Genomic DNA, 20,266 nt, shown 5'->3' with positions numbered 1-20,266 from the left:
TGTGTGTGGTTGGGAAGTGTGTTTACAAAAATAGAGGTCTTTGGCTGGACACAGTGGCTCATGCCTGTAACACCAGCACTTTGGGAGGCCAAAGGAGATGGATCAGCTGAGGTCAGGAGTTTGAGACCAGCCTGACCAATATGATGAAAACCCATCTCTACTAAAAATACAAAAATTAGCCTCCATGGTGGTGTGTGCCTGTAATCCTAGCTAGTCAGGAGTTTGCGACAGGTGAATTGCTTGAACTTGGGAGGCGGAGGTTGCAGTGAGCGGAGATCGCACCACTGCACTCCAGCCTGGGCAACAAGAGCGAAACTCCATCTCCAAACAAACAAACAAACAAACAAACAACAAAAATAGAGGTCTTCACAGTTGTAGAGCCCAACTTTTTCATGTGACATTGTGTCAGATATTCCCTAGTATTAGTAAGTGTTTTCTAAAAACCTGATTCATGGCTGGGTAGTTTTCTATCCTATGGTACTATCATTTCCTCGTAAGGCTTCTTTTCTTCCCTGGAAAAGATTTCTAGTTGCTACCCATGATTCATCTCCATCCTTTTTTAGTATTAGAATATTGATCTTATTGGGATGGCAATGCACCTGTCTAAAATACATCATTTCCCAGCCTCTCTTGCAGCTGGGGTGGCCAATGAGGTGAAGGTAGCAGTTGTTTGTTCTTCTGGGAAAGCATTTGAGAGGGTCTCCTTATCCCTTTTTCTTGCATGGAATGTGGATGATGTGGTTGGAGAACCAGCAGCCATCTTGGATCATGAGAAAATCTTGAGGAGGGAATCTATGTGCTGAGGACAGCGGGGCAGCAGGACAGAAGGCTCTTGGGTTCCGGAGAACACCTGGCAGTCTCCACACCAGCTCCAAACCCTCCAGATTGATGTGTGGGAGAAATAAACTCCCACATTGCTTGCTTTCCCTCTCTTACTAGTGGATGATTGTAGTTTCTACGACAGATTGATTCACTCAATCAGACAATGAATGTCTGCTGAAGGATGACTGTGTCTCAGTTCCACTGACATGGGGACATACAAAACAGAGAAAAATCCCTGTCCTCAGGGAGCTGATTTAGTAGTGAGACAGATTACACAAAAAGCAAACGAGTAAGATATTTAGTATGTTCAACCATAAAAACCAAGGAGAAAAAAAAGGAGGGCAAGGGAATGTGTTACGTCGTGGTGGCTGGGGTGATGTTGAAATCTGGGGTAAGGCGGCCAGAGGAAACCCCACTGATCTCCATGAATTCAAAATGGCGTCTTTGGTATCACTATAGCACTTTTCAGGTTTAATGTTTAGAAATGCATTGCAGATTGGGTCTGTAGAAGAATCAGTGACTAAGGTGTTTCTCATGAAGGAGATCTCTGACCTCACATCTTGTCAGTTGAACTTCTTACCATTGCAGGTGAAAGACATTCAGCTCAAATAGGCTGACGGAAACAAGGGGACATGTTGTCTCATAAATTTAAGTATCCAAGATGCTCTGAATTCAGGCACAGATAAGTCCAGGTGCTCAGAAATGTCGCCAGGAATGCCCTTGTTCTGCTTCCTCAAGCTCCTTTTAAGTCAGCTCACCCCACCCAGCTGGGGGAGGGAGGTTGGCCCCCTCACTGTACAGACTGAAATTTCAACAGCTCAGCGTGCCTCTTCCCCAGCTGTAGTGGGGGAAAGGGAGTCACTGCTCCGCTCGCTGCACTCTGCAAGATTTAGGTCCAACTGGGTCATTCCCAAGGGAGTGACTTTCCCTTGGACCTTGGAAGGTCCCAGGGAAGGCGGGACCTTCCCTCTTTCTGTGCTGTTTTCCTCTTCATCTGCTGTTTGCAGTCATGCAGATTGGTAATTACAGTGAATATCTCAGGCCTCGCTGTTCTTGGGCTGCTTTGAGTCAGGTGCCTGTTTGTGAAACAAGTGCTGAGTCCACTGGAGTCAGAACAAGTTGATGGCAGATGCTGGTGCTGGCAGATGCCTTCTGAAGGTGGAAGAATGTCTCAACTCCAAAGCCTTGGAGCTGGGGAGGATCCTTATCTGGAACCCCAGGAGCCCTTACCAGGATAAGGGACGAAGGGCGCCAAGCAGGCAGGCACAATAAACAAGCACATATCCAGCGTCCTCCTCCTTTGACCTTGCTGCTCAGCCCTGCAGCGCCCTGGCCCTTGGGAAAAGTCAAATCCATTTCTTAAGCTTTGCTTTTTGCCTGGTGATTGTTTTCTCCTATTTTACAAATGAACAACCAAATGCATAAAGACCATAAATTATAAACGAGCAGTTCAAATGAGGCGAGTGATGGCAATGAGTGAAATCTAATTAAGCAGTTTGAGATCTAAGTGATACTGTTATTAAAGCTCTGCATTAACGGAGCATCGGACCAGCTTTCTCATCTGCTCTGCGAGGCCGTCGGAAGTGAGCACCACGCTGATTGACATCGAGATTGATTCCTTTCTGCAGGAGATAAAGTGCAGTTCCATTGAAGGGATGGAATTAATGAGGAGGGTTTGCCCTTGGACACCACAGTTCTGGCCCTGGCTGGAGCATCTGGGAATACCACTTGCAAAGAGCATGATCATCTGCTTTTTATGATCTCCTGGGACTTCCTGAGCTGAGCCCTATCATTCACTTTTTCCTGAATTCAAGCCCCTCCTACCCATGGCATCCCAGGCGCCAGACACTTGTGCCAGCTGCTGGCTATTCAGGGGGGGAACTGATGGAACCTTTTCTGTTCTGAAGCTCACTGTTCGGGTCTATTCTGGTGGTAATTGTCTGTCTTCCAGAGTAAAATAGGAGGTATTTGAGCCATTTACTTGTCAAGCACCAGACCTCCGGAGGATAATTCTTGTTTGAGGAGGCCCTAACAGCCCGGGGCAGGGAGTTCTCCAGCAGTGGGGAGTGGAGAGTGTCTTGAATGGAAGCTCCCATCTGGAAGGGAAGGTCCCTTTGGGAGCCACGTCTTGGTTTGTCACTTTTGCTTCTTTGGGTTGGGAAAGTCAGTTATTTCACTTCAGCTGGGGATGCGTGAGTTCGCTCCAAAGTGACGGGGAGGAAGTAAGAGCACCACCAGCGAGAGGCCTTGCCAAGCGCCGGATGCTCCGAGCTCAAAGAAGTCTTAGGCTCAAGGCTCACAGAGCTGTGCATCGGGCAGGGTGTCGCCACCTCCTCCCAAGGATGGGGAGACCGAGGCATGGAGGACTGAGCCAAGTGCTCAAGGCTACACAGGTAGGAAGTGCTGGCTGCGTCAGCCCCAGCTCTGAGTCCAGAGCCTGGAGCTTGGTCAGCCTTGGTCTGGCTCTCCACCAGGCTACCCCACAAAGGTGAGAGAACTGAGTTACTCAAGCAGGGCTTTCCCCCAGGTTCAAAGTTGGATGTGGTTTCCAATGCTGTTTCTCTGCAGGGTGCCATGACTGCTCGCCACCATGCCCCCGGCCACAAGGTCTGTGAGACCCAGTTGGACCTAAACCTTGCAGCATTCAGTGAGGGGGAACAGTGACTCCCTTTCCTCTCCCCCAGGAGGAAACGCAAGGGGTTGGGAATTCTTGGCAAGACTGAAATGTCTCCGTATCTCTCCCAGCTGTGCTCCGTTGGGTCAATGCAGCTCCATTGAGCCGTCCCCTCTCTCCTCCCTCTCTTTTTGCTTGGTGGGTCTCCTTCCTTCCCAGGGAGGCAAAGACATTTCCTCCCTTTCATTTGTCCTTTGTCTCAATATCTGAGTCATGAGGAAGGGGCTGAAGAGCTCTGTCTGGTAATTTACACAATTAGGGATTTCTTGTCCAGTTCACCTTGTCTTCCCTTTCCTGTCAGTTCTCTTAAATTCATCCCAGGTGGGGGATGATTCCTGGAAGCTGCTCGACTCTCAAAACCTGTGATGTAATAGAAACAAACAGCTGTCAGTCCTGCCACCTGTAGACTCTGTGACCTTGGGCAAGTCATTTAACCTCTCTGAACCTCTGCCTCCCAGTCTGGATGATGGATATTCGAGCATGCATCTCAGAGGGTGCTTGCAAGCATGAAATGGGTCAACGGAGGATGACAGCTTATAGTAAGTGCATACCTATGGTAGTTTTTCTCTCTGGGGAGATAGATGATAGATTTTTCAGAATTGCTCCCCTGTGGATTAATCTGAAAGTGCTTTTGGTGGCACTGGTTTGGAGTCACGCAGGTCCACCAGACACCCTGCCGCTCTCTTTCCTACTACCTGCCTGTCCTCTTCTTGCTGTCGAGAGTGTCCATGCTCATTTTTCTTTTAGACTGTTTGCAGTATGGCTCAGTCCTTTGCTAAAGAAGAAATGGATTTGCCCTATTTGAGCAAATCCAAGTTAAGCCTGTGCACGTGGATGTTGTCTCTCTGTGGCACCTTTCGGGGTATGCTTATTCACCACGGCCCTTGGAGCATCTGGTCCCTTCAGGAAGACCAGCTGGCCAGGGATGAAGGTGCAGAGAGGCCTCTCCCATGCTGTCCCACCAAGCATGTCTTACATCACTAGAGAGCTTGCTAGAAATGCCGGACCTCAGGCCCCGCATGCCTGCTGCGTCGAAGCCTGCTCCTGGGTGGGGGACTGGGGTTCTCCTGGGCACAGTGGGTGTAGGTAGCACAGTTTGGACCCAGACCCTCACCCCTGCCTGCAGCCAACCTCCCTGCTGGGTGCTGGGCAGCTCAGGCTGTCATCGCCGGGGTGAGAAGTGAGAAGGGACACGGGGAGTTGCAGGTGGAGTCAGGGATACAGATGGCCCGGCTGTGCACAGGGTCTCCCTGCATTTGACTCCTGGCCCCACACGGAGGGTCCTTAGTGTCTCAGCAATGCGGCCTGACCCCAGCCCAAGAAGCATCATTGGAAGCTCACATGGTGGCATTTCAAGAAGAGGACTTCAAGGGGAAGGGAAAGCAAGGAGGTTGCCTGGAGCCAGGCTCTGAGAGCCCCCAGGGGCTCAGCCGGCTCGGGGGCCAAGCTAGCTGAGGGGAGGCTGGGGAGACTGCTGCCAAGGGCACAGCCACAGAGCCTGGGCCTCCCACTTCTGGCCCTCACTTAGCTCTGGTGGAGAGACTCCGGGGCTGGTGAGTGCCCTGGAGAAAATTCCAAAGAGGCTGTATGAATCTCCTGGGGGCTGCTGTGACAAATGACTGCAAACTGGCTGGGTTAGAACAGGAGGAATATATTCTCTCAGAGTTCTGAAGGCCAGAGGTCCAAAATCAAGGTGTGCGCAGAGCTGTGCCCACTCCAGAAGTGCTGGGAAACGGCTCACCCTTGTCTCCTCCAGCATTTGGTGGTTCCAGGTGGCCCTTGGATTGTGGCTGCGATGGTGTGGTCTCTACCTCTGCCTCCACATGGCCTTCCGCCTTCTCTCCTTGTTTTATAAGGACACCAGTCATTGGATTTAAATCTACCCTAATTCCATATGACCTCATTTTAACTGATGACATCTGAAAAGACCCAATTTCCAGACGAGGTCACATTCTGAGGTTGCAGTAGACATGAATTTTGGGGGACATCATTTGATACACTACTGTGTTCATTGGGGCTTTTTAGAAGTATTGGCCTGTTCTATCTCTCTTCTTCCCTCCTTTCCTTCCTTTTCCCCCTTTCTTTGCTGTTTTCCCCTTCATCTGCTATTAAGAGTTAAAAGTTAATTGGGATCTTCAGTGAATTTGAAATCTCCCTCCTCCCACACAAGACAGCTGAGTTTGGATTTTGGCTGTAAGATTATATTTAATGATCATGGACCAGGAAGGGAGACCTGGAGGGCAAGCCTCGTTAAATATTTATATGAAGTAATAATCTGGTTTGCAGAACTGCCTGGGCACTTGCAGAGCTGGAGCCACTCTTTATCCAGGGCTGTTGATACAAGGGACACGGTTAATTATCTCTTGCCAAATATAATAAACCTGTGCAAAGTCATTCTCTGAGCAGTGCTTGGGTCAGGGTCTCAGGACCTGCATGGCAGTCACCATTGCCTTGACTTGGGAAAGAATCTGACCCCCTCAGGAAAGGGGAAGAGCCAGGGTCTGCACTCATCTTTCAAGGGTGTTTTTTACCTCTACAGGTCCCAGTCACTTCATGTCTTAGATGGGAGTTAATTTAATCAACAACTATTGACTGCCATGTTCCTACGTGCTGGACACTGGGGTTTAGTGGTGAGCTAGACGGACATGGTCTCTGTTCTCACAATGCTCTCTTTTAAATAAGAGAGGTGGACAGGAAGTGAATAAATGAACCTATGCACAGTGTAATGGCTATCACCTGGGGAAAGGTGCTATAAAGGAAGGTAAGAGCAGGTAAGGGGATGGAGAGGCATGAGGCTGGTGGTGGTGGTATTTTGCCTAAGCAGTCATGGAGGACTGCTTAGAGGAGGTGGCATTTGAGCAGGGATGGAAGAAAGTGAGGGAGAGAGGAGCTAGGGGACAGTTTTGGAGAAGAGCCCTCCAGGCAAAGGCACCTCAAGGACAGGGATCCTGAGAAGGGTTTTTGTTGGGGGAGCAAGGGTGAGGAAAAGGGAGCAATGAGATTGGTGGGGCTGGGGCAGGGTTTGCAGGCTCAGAGAGGAAGGGCTCTTGATCTGTGTGGCCACAGGCTCAGATTCCCATGTTAAAAGCATCGCTCTGGTTGTGGACTGGAGAAGGGACAGTGGAGTGCAGGGGGAGAGGCTGGGGTGATGATGGCCTGAGCCAGGGCGGTGGCAGCAGAAGTGTGGGGACTACAATGTGTCCGGAATGCACAGGACAACAGGCAGGGTGCTGACTTCTCACAGGGTACAAGAAGCTTTCTTTCCATGGTGGGCAATTTCCCAACACTCTTCACCTTGGGAGTTGTCCTTTTTCCATACCCTGACCACCTCCAGGACAGATGACCTGATGAAACAGGCTTCAGCGCATGGCTGTTCCTGTTCCCCAGCCTCTAGCTGCTCTCTGGAAACCCTATCTGAATGGAGAATGCGTGGAAGCATGAAGCAGTTCATTCATTCATTCATTCCTGTTTAGTGAGCTCTGCTGTGCAGTGCTGGGCTCACAGTGGTACACAGAAGCACACAGCCCTGCTTGCGATGCTCATGGTCCAGCTCAGCCTGCATGCTTCCGTTTCCACCTGCTCTTTGAGTGGACAGGCCCTGGTGAAAGTTCCCTCTCCTTGGTCCCCCACTCCTTCCTAGGCACAGCAGGACCTACATGTTGGGAAACAGTCCACTCAATATATTTATATATTTTTTAAACTTATGTAATATTTATGCTCCTGCCTTTTTTTTTTTTCACAAAAGGAATTTGAGGCTTTACAATAAAAGGCAAAAGAAAGGATAAAACCCTTAAAACCAAGCGGACAAATTAGGAGACAGATGCATCACATTGATCCACGAATCTGACCTCCATCTGCCTCCATCCCGAGTGGAGAGGATGGTAGCAGCAGAAAAAAATACTGGGCCATGGGAGGGGCTGCAGGTTGTCTCTGACCCCATTCTCAAATCCTTTCTCCCTGCCAGGGGGCTCTGGCTGTCAGAGGGAACGTTGATCTGTCTTTCTGTTGGACTCCTTAATGGGAGAGTCAGGGATCTTTGCTTAACAGCATGTCTGAACGCACAGGAGGATTGAAAGTGACTTTGAAGGAGCCAGGAAGAGTGGCGCATGTCTGTGCCTGGAGAAGGAAGCTGTGGCACAAGAGCCTCGCTGAAGCCACTTGGTCATGCAGGCTCACTGGATACCTGCTGTGAGTGAGGTCTCAGGGTGGCACTGAGGACATATACACAGTCTGTGTCTGAGGGAGTGGAGGAGACATACTGTGAAATGTGACAGTTTTGATGGGCAGGGTACTTGAGACGCTGATGGCTGCTCCTTCAGGGAGGGCCTTGAAGGCCATGCTAAGTCCACAGGCCGTGGTGCAGTAGGCGTGGGCGTACTGCCTCATCATTCACTCTTATTTCTTTTGGTGTGAGCTCCCTGATTTCCCTTCTCTGGACCTGCTGTCCCCTGTTTAGTGTTTCGGATGGACCGGGGTGGGAGGTTCAGGAGGCAGGGAGGCCAGGGCTATGATCTCCCTGGAGACCAGACAGCAGCCCCAGTGGGGCAGGGGACTGAGAGCATTGAGTTGCAGTAGGACATTTGTGCTGCAGGGAAAGCAGCTGCTAATCCTTTGAAGTCATTTAAACTTTTACATTTTCATGATTGCAGATCCATCAGTCAGGGACTGCTGCTGAGCGTATGATGATTTTTCTCCTTCTAAAGGTCGGCAACTCATTGAGGCTGATGATATCCCTGCCCTGGGCAGACAGGCAGGCCTTGCTCACGAGTCTCTGTATCACTCAGCTCTGGGAGACTCAGAATCTCACCAGGACGCGTCCATCACTCGCTCGCAGCTGGCACTTGGAAATGAAAGAGACTCACTGCGCAGTCCCAATCAATGTCTGCTGGCCGTCTCCGTCAATAAGTGCCGGGCGGTCCAATCTTTCCCCTGATAGAAAGGTGCCCGGGGGTCAGCCTGAAGATGCTCTGGGGGGAAGAGGCAGATGTTTGATTCAGAGCCTCCTCAGTGGGCTGGAATTAACTTGGATTTTTCTCTAATGAAACTGACTCCAAGGGTCCCTGTGTGCTAGAGATTCAATGGCCCTTAGGAGAAGCAATGATGAGAGGTAGTATTAAAGCAGTGTCCACAGGCAGCCTCGAATTTCTAACTACATTGATGATTTTCAAGGTGCCTTGAGCCCTGTGGGAAGTGGCGCCTGTCTGGCACGATGCTGAGCGCACAGTAGGACCACAGCGAATGCGGTGGGGAGGCGAAGAATAGTCCCTGCAGCTGCCTTTCCCATCTCCTGATGAAGAGATCAGGCATTAAGAAGCTTAGTGACTTAACCACGATATCGGAGCTTCTTAACCATGGTTCTTAGGCTTGCAAGTAGCAGAGGCTGACCTCCCAAGGGGAATTTACTGGAAGGTTGAGGGGGATTCTCCCTTTGGGCAAAGCTTTAGACTGGAGTCTCTGAGTTCCACATCCAAAAAAACCAAGAGACATTGTATTGTGCAAGCTCATACCTTGTTGCCACTGCTGGCTCCTTCACGGTGGGGTACTGCCCTCACACTACACGGTTTCCACCCATGAGAATTGTGCTCTAGCTTCTCAAGTGCCTTTGCCTCCCAAAGCTCCTGGGATCCCCTATCTGGATGGATTCATCTTCCTCTGGCCAGCATCCGTCTATGCTCCATCTCCTTTTCCTAATATTACTCATGGCTGTCTTATCTTCCTCCCCAGCAAGCCTCATGAGCCTCAAACATGACCAAGCCTGATGGACATAAGATTTTAGTGGGCTATGAGATTGTATTTTTAACTGGACTCCCCAAACTGTGACCAGAAAGTGATGGGATCTGCTGAGATGTCATTAATGGATGGTATCTCTTGGCTTGGCTGTATAACCAGAAAACCCACACACATCATTGGCTAAAATAGAATCAAAGTTGACTTTGGCCAGATGTGGTGGCTCATGCCAACGCTTTGGGAGGCTGAGGTGGATGAATCTCCTGAGCTGAGGAGTTTGGGATCAGTCTGGGCAACACGGTGAAACTCCATCTCTACCAAAACTGCAACAAACTAGCTGGGTGTGGTGGCATGTGCCTGTGGTCCCAGCTACTCAGGAGGCTAAGATGGGAGGATCGCTTGAGCCTGGGAGGCAGAGGTTGCAGTGAGGTGAGATCACGCCACTGCACTCCAACATGGGTGACAGAGTGAGACCTCATCTCAAAAAAAAAAAAAAAGAAAAGAAAAGTTGACTTTTCTTTCTTGTGGAAATTGTCTGGAGGGAGGCATCCAGGACTGATATGGTAGTTCTACTCCAGGAAGCTACTAGGGTCTAGGTTCCTTCCTGCTTTCTACACTGATGTGAGCTCTGTCCTCACAGTCCATTATGGCTGCTGTTGCTCCAGTCATCATAGCTATGTTCTTGGCAGTAGGATGAAGAAAGAGAAGACCCCATTAAAGAAGTATTCCCAGGCATAACCTAACTCTCCCTCACCTAGCTCACTGGTTATAATTCAGTCTCATTTCCAGAAGGCCTAGCTGTAGGGAACCCTGGAGAACACAGCTTTTATCTGGTTGGCAATAGTCAATGGGACGCTATTTCCGAAGTAAAAGTAAAGGCCAGAAATTCAGAAGCAACTAGCAGCTTCTGTTTCAGATAGGGAAAGGAGACCTGGAAGAGCTGTGTGATTGGAAAGACACACCTATTTCATGTCTATTCCTTGCTGAGACTGGTGTTGGAAGAATTTTGTCTTTATTGGGGTCATGAAGGTTATGAGGAGAGTTTCAAGATAAAATACAGGATGTCCACCTAACTTTGAATTTTAGATCAACAGCAAAAAAAAGTTTTTAGTCTATGCATGTTCCAAATATTACAGGGGCTATACTTATATTAAAAATCATTGCTGATCTGAAATTCAGATTTTACTGGGCATCCTGTATTTTCATTTGCTCAGTAAATGAATAAATACATTTGCTAAAAAAATAAAGAAAATAAACTTGCTCAATAAATCTGGAGGATCTGGTTACTCGGGGAGCTGAAAAGTCCTCAGAAGGCCAAGGAAGGGCCTGAGTGCAGGTGAAGATGTCGGGCTGGGCACTGATGTCGGGCTGGGCATGGATGTCGGGCTGGGCACTGATGTCGGGGCAGGCACTGATGTCGGGCTGGGCACTGATGTTGGGGCAGGCACTGATGTTGGACCAGGCGTAGCATTGCAGTTTTGAAAGGAGCTTGCCCTGGTTCTGGGGAATCGCCTCCTCAAGGCCTTCCTTCAGCATGCTGGTCTTCTACTCACTGGTGTTATTGTAATAAGAGTCCATTAAGAATCATCTTAGTTCCTTCACCAACCAGAAAACTTGGAGGCAGCCACATTATCAAACTGTGCTGATAAGTTACATATGTAAGTCCATTTAGTTGGGACGTTATCTTATTCCCTTCCACAATTGATTTGCATGCACTGCTGGTGAATTACATCATATAGATACATTTTCCTAAGATTTATGCTATCCACACTTTCTTAAAGAATTTGAGGATATTTTTGTAAGTTCATCCCAAGGAAAAACTAACAGGACTTTATTTTTTTAAAGCAGAACAAAGGCCATCTAAAAGGATCAGAGCAGTAGGTAGCAAGTTCATGTGGAATGAGCTCTGTGCTGACAAAAGTGTGGTTTGCCAGTGGGGTGGAGACAAACATTACGACGGTGCACACAGATCAGGATTTAGTGCCTGGAATTTCGTTTGCATAAAAGATAAATCAGGGTGTTAGTGCACACTTTGAAAAGTTATCCTGCAGGTTCAAAACTGTGGGGTTTTACTGTATCCTGAGTTCTTATGGGGGGAGGTGGCTCCAGCATGACAAGCCCAAGGAAGTCCTGCTCAATCTTGGTTGATCAAGACAGTCTCTGGGAGGTGCCTAGGCTCTATCCCAGGCCATGACATCAGGGTCTCAGAAGGTCGAGCCAGGTGTCAGGATGCTGACACCTCCCAGGTAATGACCATGTGCATTCAGGAATAGGAATGGTAGGTGTAAAGGATTCACTTTCATTTTTTGGGTGGGGAAAGGAGGCTCAGCCATCGGAGTGACATTTTTGGCACTAAATAGAGCTGAGATGAGAAATCTCACCCTTGACTCACTCCACGTCCAAAATATTTTATTGTTAGACAAACTGGTTAAAAAAAAAAACAACCAGGACTGCTTACTCATCAAAAGTTGCTGCAGGGATGACTGCTAAGAGCTAAAATGTGTGTACACTTAGTACACGCCAGGTATTGTGTTAGACAATTTATATTGATGATTGCATTGAAGTCTCATAGCAGCTCTATGGGGTAGGCACCTAACCAATGAGGAAACTGAGGCCCAGAGAGGTTAAGGGACTTCTGTAAGCCACAGAGCTAGTAAGCGATGGAGCCAGGATTCTAGAACCTGTACATTAACTGCCCCATTCTGCAAAGCCACCATCCCTTAGAGCAGCACTTTCTAAACTGTGGTGTGCACCTGAGTCACCTGGATCTTGTGTAAAAGCAAAGTCTGATTCAGCAGTTCTGATGGGGCATTTCTAACAAGCTCCCAGGTGAAGGGAATGTGGCTGGTCTGGGGGCCACTGTTTGAATTGCAAGTGTGTAAAACATCACTGTTATTTTCGGTGGTTGCTTTTTCTCATTTGTTTCACTTTTAAAAGATTATTTTCAGAAAAAGTGTGAATACTGTGGCACAACTATGGATTTGATTGAATATCCCCACCTGGGTTCCACGGCAGAGATCACTATGACTTCATAAAGGTCAAATCCACCCACTGCAATGGTGCTGTGGTTCTCCCGGTAACACCATTTGGATTCAGGTTTCTCCTGGTTGTTGCTACGTGGTCCACTTTACAGCTCAACAAACCTGTGAGATGTTCTCAGCTTATAAATGTCAATTTAGAGTAGATGCCCAAATTAATGAGCAAATCAGCTCCCAGCTTTGATGAGTTGGAACTCTCTGGGAATACCCAAATATGCCAGCGAAACTTGTGTCTTAGCTTGAGTTAGCCCCAAGCAGACCTGAGATAAACCTCGGATACAAGTAGTTTATTTGGGATGGGATCCAGGAAGCTTGGTGAGGAGGGGGAAGAAAGAGACAGGGGAAACAAACACATGAGGACAACGATGCTGGGGTCAGTGGGGGTATAGTCCTCCTAGGGTCTGTCCAAGAGACTGTGGGTTGCTCTCTGGAAGGGTTGAGAGGCTATGGCATTGAGGTATAGTTCAGTCCACTTGGGCAGAGTGCGGGTGCTTGCAGTAGGATGCTGCAGAGGGCAGTGAATGTCTCCTGCAGCAGCCTGGAGCTGCACCTCTGACATGGGCCAAGCACAGGGGCCATGACAACACTGGTACAGGTTGCTTGAGGAACCGAGGGCATTTGCTCAGCCTGTGGGATTGGGCACATTTCCAGGGGGAGGCTGAGTCTCTTTCAAGAGATTGAAAACCAGCCAACGGGCTCTAGGGCAGCCTGAGAAAAGAGGGGACCACTTTACTGGTCCCATTTCTCAGACCAGGCCGTGGAGGCAAGGCTGAAAGGCTACATTTGAGTGTGTTTGGGGGACATAAAAGTCATTCACTGCTGGTATCAATTGAGCCCCAACTGTGGAACAAGACATGGGAGATGGGACCTCAGCCCTCCAGGACTGTTCAGCCAGTTTGGTGAGATGTCAATCTGATGCACGCTGAGAAGAGTAAGAATATTCATCCACAGTGACTTTTACAAGATCGCATACATTTAATGTTGTAAATTTCTCTCTATGCATTTAGTTGACTGTATCCCACAAATTTTGATATATTATATTTTCATTTTAATGCGTTCAACATACTTTTTCATTTTCATTTTGATTTCTCCTTTTAATTTCCAGGGGTTTAAAAGCATTTAATTAAGTTTCCAAATAATTTGTGATTTTCTGTGTATTTTTCTGTTACCAGTTTCTAATTTAGTTTCATTGTGGTCACAGAACATAGTTTGCATGACTTGAATTCTTTAAAATTTATTGAGACATATTTGGTTTAGTGGTTTATCTTGGTAAATATTTTGAGACCAGTTAGAAATAACATGCAATTTGATGTTGTTGGCTAGGGGAGTGTTATATAAATATCAATTAGGTGAAGTTGGTTGATAGTTATATAGTTATTCAAGTATTCTATTTCCCTACTGATAATCTATTTATTCTTTGAGAGAGGGGCATTAACATTTCTGACTATACCTGTGTATTTGTCTATTTCTCTTTGCAGTTTTATAAGATTTTGCTTCATGTATTTGAAGCTCTGTTATTAAGTGCCTAAACATTTAGGATTGTTATGTCTTCCTAATGAATTTATCTCTTTATTCTTAAAAATTAACTCTTTTTATCTTTGGTAATATTCTTTTCTTTAAAATGAACTTTGTCATATATATATAGGTGTGTATATATATACATACATACACACACATATATTTTAGAGACAGGATCTCCCTCTCAACCAGGTTGGAGTGCAGTGGCAAGGTTATAGCTCACTGCAGCCTTGCACTCCTAGGTACAAGCGATCTTCCTATCTTGGTCCCCAAGTAGCTGGGACTATAGGCATGCACCACCATGCCCAGATAATTTTTAAATATTTTGTGGAGGTGGGATCTTGCTTTGTTTCTTAGGCTGTTCTCACACTCCTGGGCTCAAGCAATCCTCCTGCCTTCAGGCTGCTAAATTGTTGGGATGACAGGTGTGAGGCACTCTGCCTGGCCCCGTCTGTTATTAACGTAGTCATTCCAGTGTTCTTTGGATTATTACTTTTATGATGTATATTTCCCTATCTTTTTACTTTTAATCTACTTGTGTCTTTATATTTAAAGGAGGTTGCTTAGGCAGCTTACAGTTGGGGCTTGATAATAATCCAATCTGACAATCTGTATTTTAACTGAGGTGTTTCAACAATTTAAATTTAATGTGTTATTAATATATTTGAGTTTAAATGTATCATCTTGCTATTTGTTTTCTATTTTCTATCAATTCCTTTCCCCCCTTTCTTCTTTTCCTGCTTTCTTTTGGATTGCTTTTTATTATATCATTTGATCTCCTTTGTGGCTTATTATCCATACTGTTATTTTAGTAGTTGCCTTAGCATTTATAGCATGTATGTTTTTACTCCTCACAGTCGACTCCAGGTAAAATTATACCACTCTGCATATAGGGTAACAACTTGAAACATACTGTCATTTCTTTCCTCCTGGTATTTATAATGTTAGTGTCATACACCATATATATATATATGTATAAGCAATATATGTTTTAATTTTATATATATAATCAACTCCATAATACATTGGTATTGTATTGCTTTAACATTCAGTTATTTTAAAAAGAAGTTTGAAAAATAAAAATGTTCTTATTTATCCACATAGTCAACATTTTTGGTGCTCTTCATTCCTTTGTGTGGAGTTGGATTTCTATCTGGTATTGCTTTCCTTCCACCTGATGGAGTTTCTTTAACATTTGTTGCCCTGTGGATGTGTTGGTTATACATTTTTTCAGCATTTATATGTCTGGAAAAAGCAATATATCACCTTTGCCTGTGTAATGTATTTTTTCTGGATATAGAATTCTGTTTTATTTCTTCTCCTTTCAGTGCTGTAAAGATATTGCTTCACTGTCTTCTGGCTTCTGGCATCTTTATGTTTATTCTTTACATTAAGGTGTTATATTCTTCTGGCTGCTCTTATGTTATTGGATCATGAGGTGCCTTGTCATTTTCTTCACATTTCTTGGGTTTGGTGTTTATTGAGCTTGTTGGTTCTGTGTGTTTATATTTTTCATCAGATCTGAAAAAAATTCAGTGAACATTTTTTCAAATAGTTTTTCTCTTCCCTTCTTTCTTTGAATATTCCAATTATACATAGTTTTGGCCTCCTGAATTTGTCTCAGAAGTGACTGACACTCTGCTCATTCCTTTCCATTCACTGTCCTCTGTATGGTCCTTTCGGTTGGTTTATATTGCTGTGATTTCACGTTTACTGGTTCTCTTTGTTCTGTGTTGCCTGCCTGCCATTAATCCCATCCAGTGCATCTAATAGATGTTGCCTATATGCTGTACATTGTTGAGAGTCTAGTTTTTTTTTTTTTTTTTTTTGGTCTTTTCCTTTTTAAAGAGCAGCAGGCTTTAATGTGACAGGGAGTTAATTTCCTGGAGGATCAGCTTGACTTGCTAGTGGCTTGATTTTAAGTTTCCTTGGGATAGGCGTGGAGTAGCCTGTACTCTACTGCAGGAGTGGATTTTGTGGGCTGTGCACTGACTAAGGGTGTTTGATGACATCTCTGCTCTGGTTGGTCTGAGCTCTAATGTCCCTTAGCACTGCACAACCTCTAGAACCTCCACTTCCCACCTCTGCCCCAGCTCCCCGTTACCTACTCCCCGCCAGCCTCACAGAAATGTGCCCTTTGCATAGGCAGCTTAGTATTCAGCCAGAGACTGAAGGGTCCCTTGTGTAGCTTTCTGGAGCTCCTTTGTGCAACTACGTCCTCTGACGTTCTCTTCCCTGCAAACACAGGCTGTCTCAGGGCCCCAAATGCCAACTTCTGTTTCCTCTGCCCAGTGAGAGCACTGTTCTGTTTGGGCTACACTTTCTTATGCCAGAGTTTGCCGATTTACTCCCAGGGGAGAGCCTGGGTGAATGTGGGGTTTGCCTGTATGAAGCCTTCTCTCAGGATCACTGCTCTGAGCTGTGTGTTGGCAGCAGTTGCTTCATGTAAATATTTAGGTTTTTCATTGTTTATACTGGGAGAGTAAGTCTACTACCTTACACCATGAGGGTGCACCTGGAAGCTTGCTTTTCCATATTGCCATTTAATTGAGGCTGTGTGTTTGGAGCAGAGGGTGCATGCTGAAGGATGAGCTCACTGTGCTGCCCCGCCTGGAGGTCCTTGGTGGTTTCCAGGAGGCATTTCACAGAAGCTCCTCAGAGGCATTGGCCGAGTGATATTGGGCTGCAGAGAAGGGCCTTCCATTTGCTTGCCCTGGGGACATGTGATGTGGCCTTTCCTGCTTTTCCATGGCCTCCACCACTAGGGTTATCCCAGGGGGGGTGAGGCCATCTTCACAGTGTCACCAAACTCACACTTCACCTACCCTGCTTCTGGTGAAGGGAGGCAAAGAGACAGGAATCGAAATCAGAAAGACAAAAAGTCCCCTGTGATTCAGGAAACCAGCTTTCTCCCAGAATCTGGGCCCACTGGTTTCTGCATGGCTGAAACCAGCTGGCCCAGACCCAAGGTGGGTTGGAGGATGACAGAGGAGCCAGAACAGCAGTAATGGCTTCCTGGGACAGGGGGATCTTGGAGTGTGATATGGTTTGGCTGTGTCCCCACCCAGATCTCACCTTGAATTGTAATAATCCCCACGTATCAAGGTGGGGGGCAGGTGGAGACAGCTGAATCTTGGGGGCGGTTTCCACTCATACTGTTCTTGTGGTAGTGAATGAGTCTCATAAGATTTGATGGTTTTATAAATGGGAGTTCCCCTGCACACGCTCTATTGACTGCCACCATGTAAGACATCCCTTTGCTCTTCCCTCATCTTCCGCCATGATTGTAAGGTCTCCCCAGCCACATGGAACTGTGAGTTCATTAAACCTCTCTCCTTTATAAATCATTCAGTATTGGGTATGTCTTTATTAGCAGCATGAGAACAAACTAATACAGAGTGTTTTCTCTGGCCCAGAAGCAGAGCAGCAGGTAGGTACACAGCCCACAGGTGCTGTTGTGGGGATCCCAATGGGGAATTTTGGATCTTTAGGGGATCAATAGAAATTAGCTTGTCAAGATAAGTGATATTTTAAACCACTACTGTTACTGTTTTCTACTATTTTCCTGAGTGGTTACTATTTGTGAGTAACCATGCGAATTGCTTTACCTGCATGAGGTAGGCACTCTTATTATTTCTGTTCTCCAGTGAGGAAATTGAGGATCTGAGAGGTATAAACTGACCTGCCTAAGATTACTTAGCTGGGACGGCCGTGGAGCAGGGATTTGAACTCTCAGCCACGACACTGGGTTGCCTTCTGTGTTCATTAAGATTGAAGAGGTTTTTAGGTGTGTACGTGTAGTTGGGGGAAAGGAGAGACATGGGAATCAGCACCTAATTAACACCTGTAATAAAATAAATGACAGTGTATTTATCAATCCTTTGATGCACTTTTCTTTTTCTTCACATTTTATCACTTCTGAAATTCAGATTGTTTTACATTGCTGGTATGTCATAGTTCAACTGGTGGAACTGCTCTCTTTTCCAGTGATGCTTAAAATAACAGCCTGTCTTACAATCTATGGCAGGATTGGCAAAACTCTTCTGTAAAGGGCCAGGTAGTAAATGTTTCAGGCTTTGTGAACTAAGTGGTCTCTGTCACAGCTACTCAGCTCTGCTGGCCATGCAGTGTAAAAGCTGACAATAGGACAGACCACCCATTTTTTTTTGAAGAACCACCACCTCAGCCGGGCACAGTGGCTCGCGCCTGTAATCCCAGCATTTTGGGAGGCTGAGGCGGGTGGATCACCTGAGGTCAGGAGTTTGAGACCAGTCTGGTCAACATGGCAAAACCCCATCTCTACTAAAAATATAAAATTAGCCAGGCGTGGTGGTGCATGCCTGTAATCCCAGCTACTTGAATCACTTGAACCCGAGAGGCAGAGGTTGCAGTGAGTCAAGATTGTACCATTGCACTCCAGCCTGGGTGACAAGAGCAAAACTACGTTTTAAACAAAGAAAAGAAAAGAAATAAAAGAGGACCACCGCCTCTTCATCTTTTTGGATTAAGAATTTTGTATGGAAAAGAAGAGAGAAAGGAAACTGACTGCTTGTGTGCAGATTAAGATGTACACAGCAAGTGTCGGCTTGAGGCTCTGTTGGCCTAGCAGGCATTTGGGTTGGTCTCCAGTCTCCGAGAGCCAGGCCTGCTAAAGATGCTGTGGATCAACAGGTCCAGGCCCTGACCATCAGACAGCTCAGGCCTTTTGGAAAGCAGACCCAGAAACACGCTCTTTCTCTTTGGCGACGGTAGACCCCTGTTCAGTCCAGGGGGAGTGGTAAGAGGGGGCAGTGTGAAAGTCCCTGTCTCAGAGGAAGCCCATTGCCTTGTAGTTTACTTTTGACTCTGAAGCATCAGGTGAGAACCCAAGCCCTGTGTCGCCTCGAGGCACTGGGTCCAAGTGTCTGTCTTGCTACTTACTGGCAAGTTGCATTAGCCCCTGTGCTGAGTTTCCTCATTGGCAAAAAGGGCACAGTAACAGCATCTGACTCCTAGTATCACACTGAGGATTCATTGCAAGAAGGTCCTGAGGCAGATCTTACTGTCCCAGAAGGGCGGCTGTGGACTCTTTTTGGTTGATGAATTCTGGTCTGTGATTCTACAAATTCTTTTCTAGATCATGCACATGATGAATCCAATTTTCCAGTCTGGGGTCCCACTGTTGTGAAACTACAGCATAAAATAGAAGGAAAGTGCAGCTGATTACAAAGGCAAGCTAGACCCCCTGTGGATGTTGTTACAAGTCTTGGGCGATCTGCATCCACGGCCAAGGTTAAGTGCACGAACTTGGTCATCGAAGTCAGTGGCTTTGAATGCAGTACTCTGTCCAGCAGTGTGCTAGAGGTAAGTTCCTCAGTTTCCCCGAGTGTAAAAGGAAGAATACAGGGCTGGGCCTGGTTGCTCATGCCTGTAATCCCAGCACTTTGGGAGGCTGAGGCGGGTAGCTTATCTGAGGCCAGGAGTTTGAGACCAGTCTGGCCAACATGATCAAACCCTGTCTCTACAAAAAAAAAAAAAAAAAAAAACCCACAAAAAATTAGCCTGGCATGGTGGCGAGCACCTGTAATCCCAGCTACTCAGGAGGCTGAGGCAGGGAATTTGTTGAACCCGGGAAGGGGAGGTTGCAGTGAGTTGAGATTGAGCTACTGCACTCCAGCCTGGGTGACAGAGCGAGACTCTGTCTCAAAAATAAAAAAAATAAAAAGGAAGAATGCAAAAGTCCCTGCCTCAGCAAATCGCCATGCCAGTAGGTGAGCTAACCCACGGGGAACCATCCTGGCCTGTTGGGAGCATCCCCAGCATGAGCTCTTGGGATTGTCATTTGCAGTTGTTCCTGTTGATGATTTAATGAGGTACTGTGCAAAACCACAGTGACTGGCACAGAGTAAGTGCTTCATAAATTGTCGCCATCACTGTCATCATTGCGACCATTGCTGTCTGCAGTGGGTGTGGTTGCAGCCAGGAGCTAACAGGTGCGTTTAAGGAGAAGAGCCTTAGATCTGTTTAGATGTGCTGTGTTCCCTAGGTTAAGCCAACATGGCAAATGGAAAGTTCCACCAGGAAGAGCCTGGCATTGGAGCAGGCAGCTTGAGTTCACGCTGGGCCTTGTTTGCCCGGGGGTCAGCCCAGCCCAGTTGCTCTCAACCCTGTTGGCTGCCCTGCTTCTCTTGGTGCAGTCTTAGACTGTGTTCCCTCCTTCTTCAGCCCCCCAGGCTTTAGACCTGCCTCTCCCTGTCCCTCTTTCTCACCATTGTTCCTGTGCCCTGACCCAGCCAGGAGGACAGCAAACAGGAGTCCCTGGCAGGAGCAGAGATTAGGCTGGGATTAGGAGTCCTCAGCCTGGAGGGCTTTGGGCTTGTTTAAGGAAAAGGTGGGGGAGCCTGGGGAAGTTCATAGCCCCTGGAAGGAGGCCCAGGAGCTGGGCTGAGCCTGGGCGAGTTGCCCTGACCCAGAGAAGAGACTTTGAGAGAGAACTTTGATCGGATTC

General features: G+C 47.0%; 1 long non-coding RNA gene across 1 annotated transcript in view; it reads left to right on the top strand.

Annotated features, from left to right (window-relative positions):
* Window positions 1-20,266, top strand: part of LOC103792968 (uncharacterized) — a 216,085-nt gene that overhangs the window by 115,737 nt on the left and 80,082 nt on the right. The gene's annotated exons all lie outside the window — the stretch shown is intronic.

Source organism: Callithrix jacchus, chromosome 5 (assembly GCF_049354715.1).
Source record: "Callithrix jacchus isolate 240 chromosome 5, calJac240_pri, whole genome shotgun sequence".
NCBI classification, from domain to species: domain Eukaryota; kingdom Metazoa; phylum Chordata; class Mammalia; order Primates; family Cebidae; genus Callithrix; species Callithrix jacchus.
Note: the sequence above shows the minus strand (reverse complement) of the source record. Positions and strands in the feature narration are given on the sequence as shown.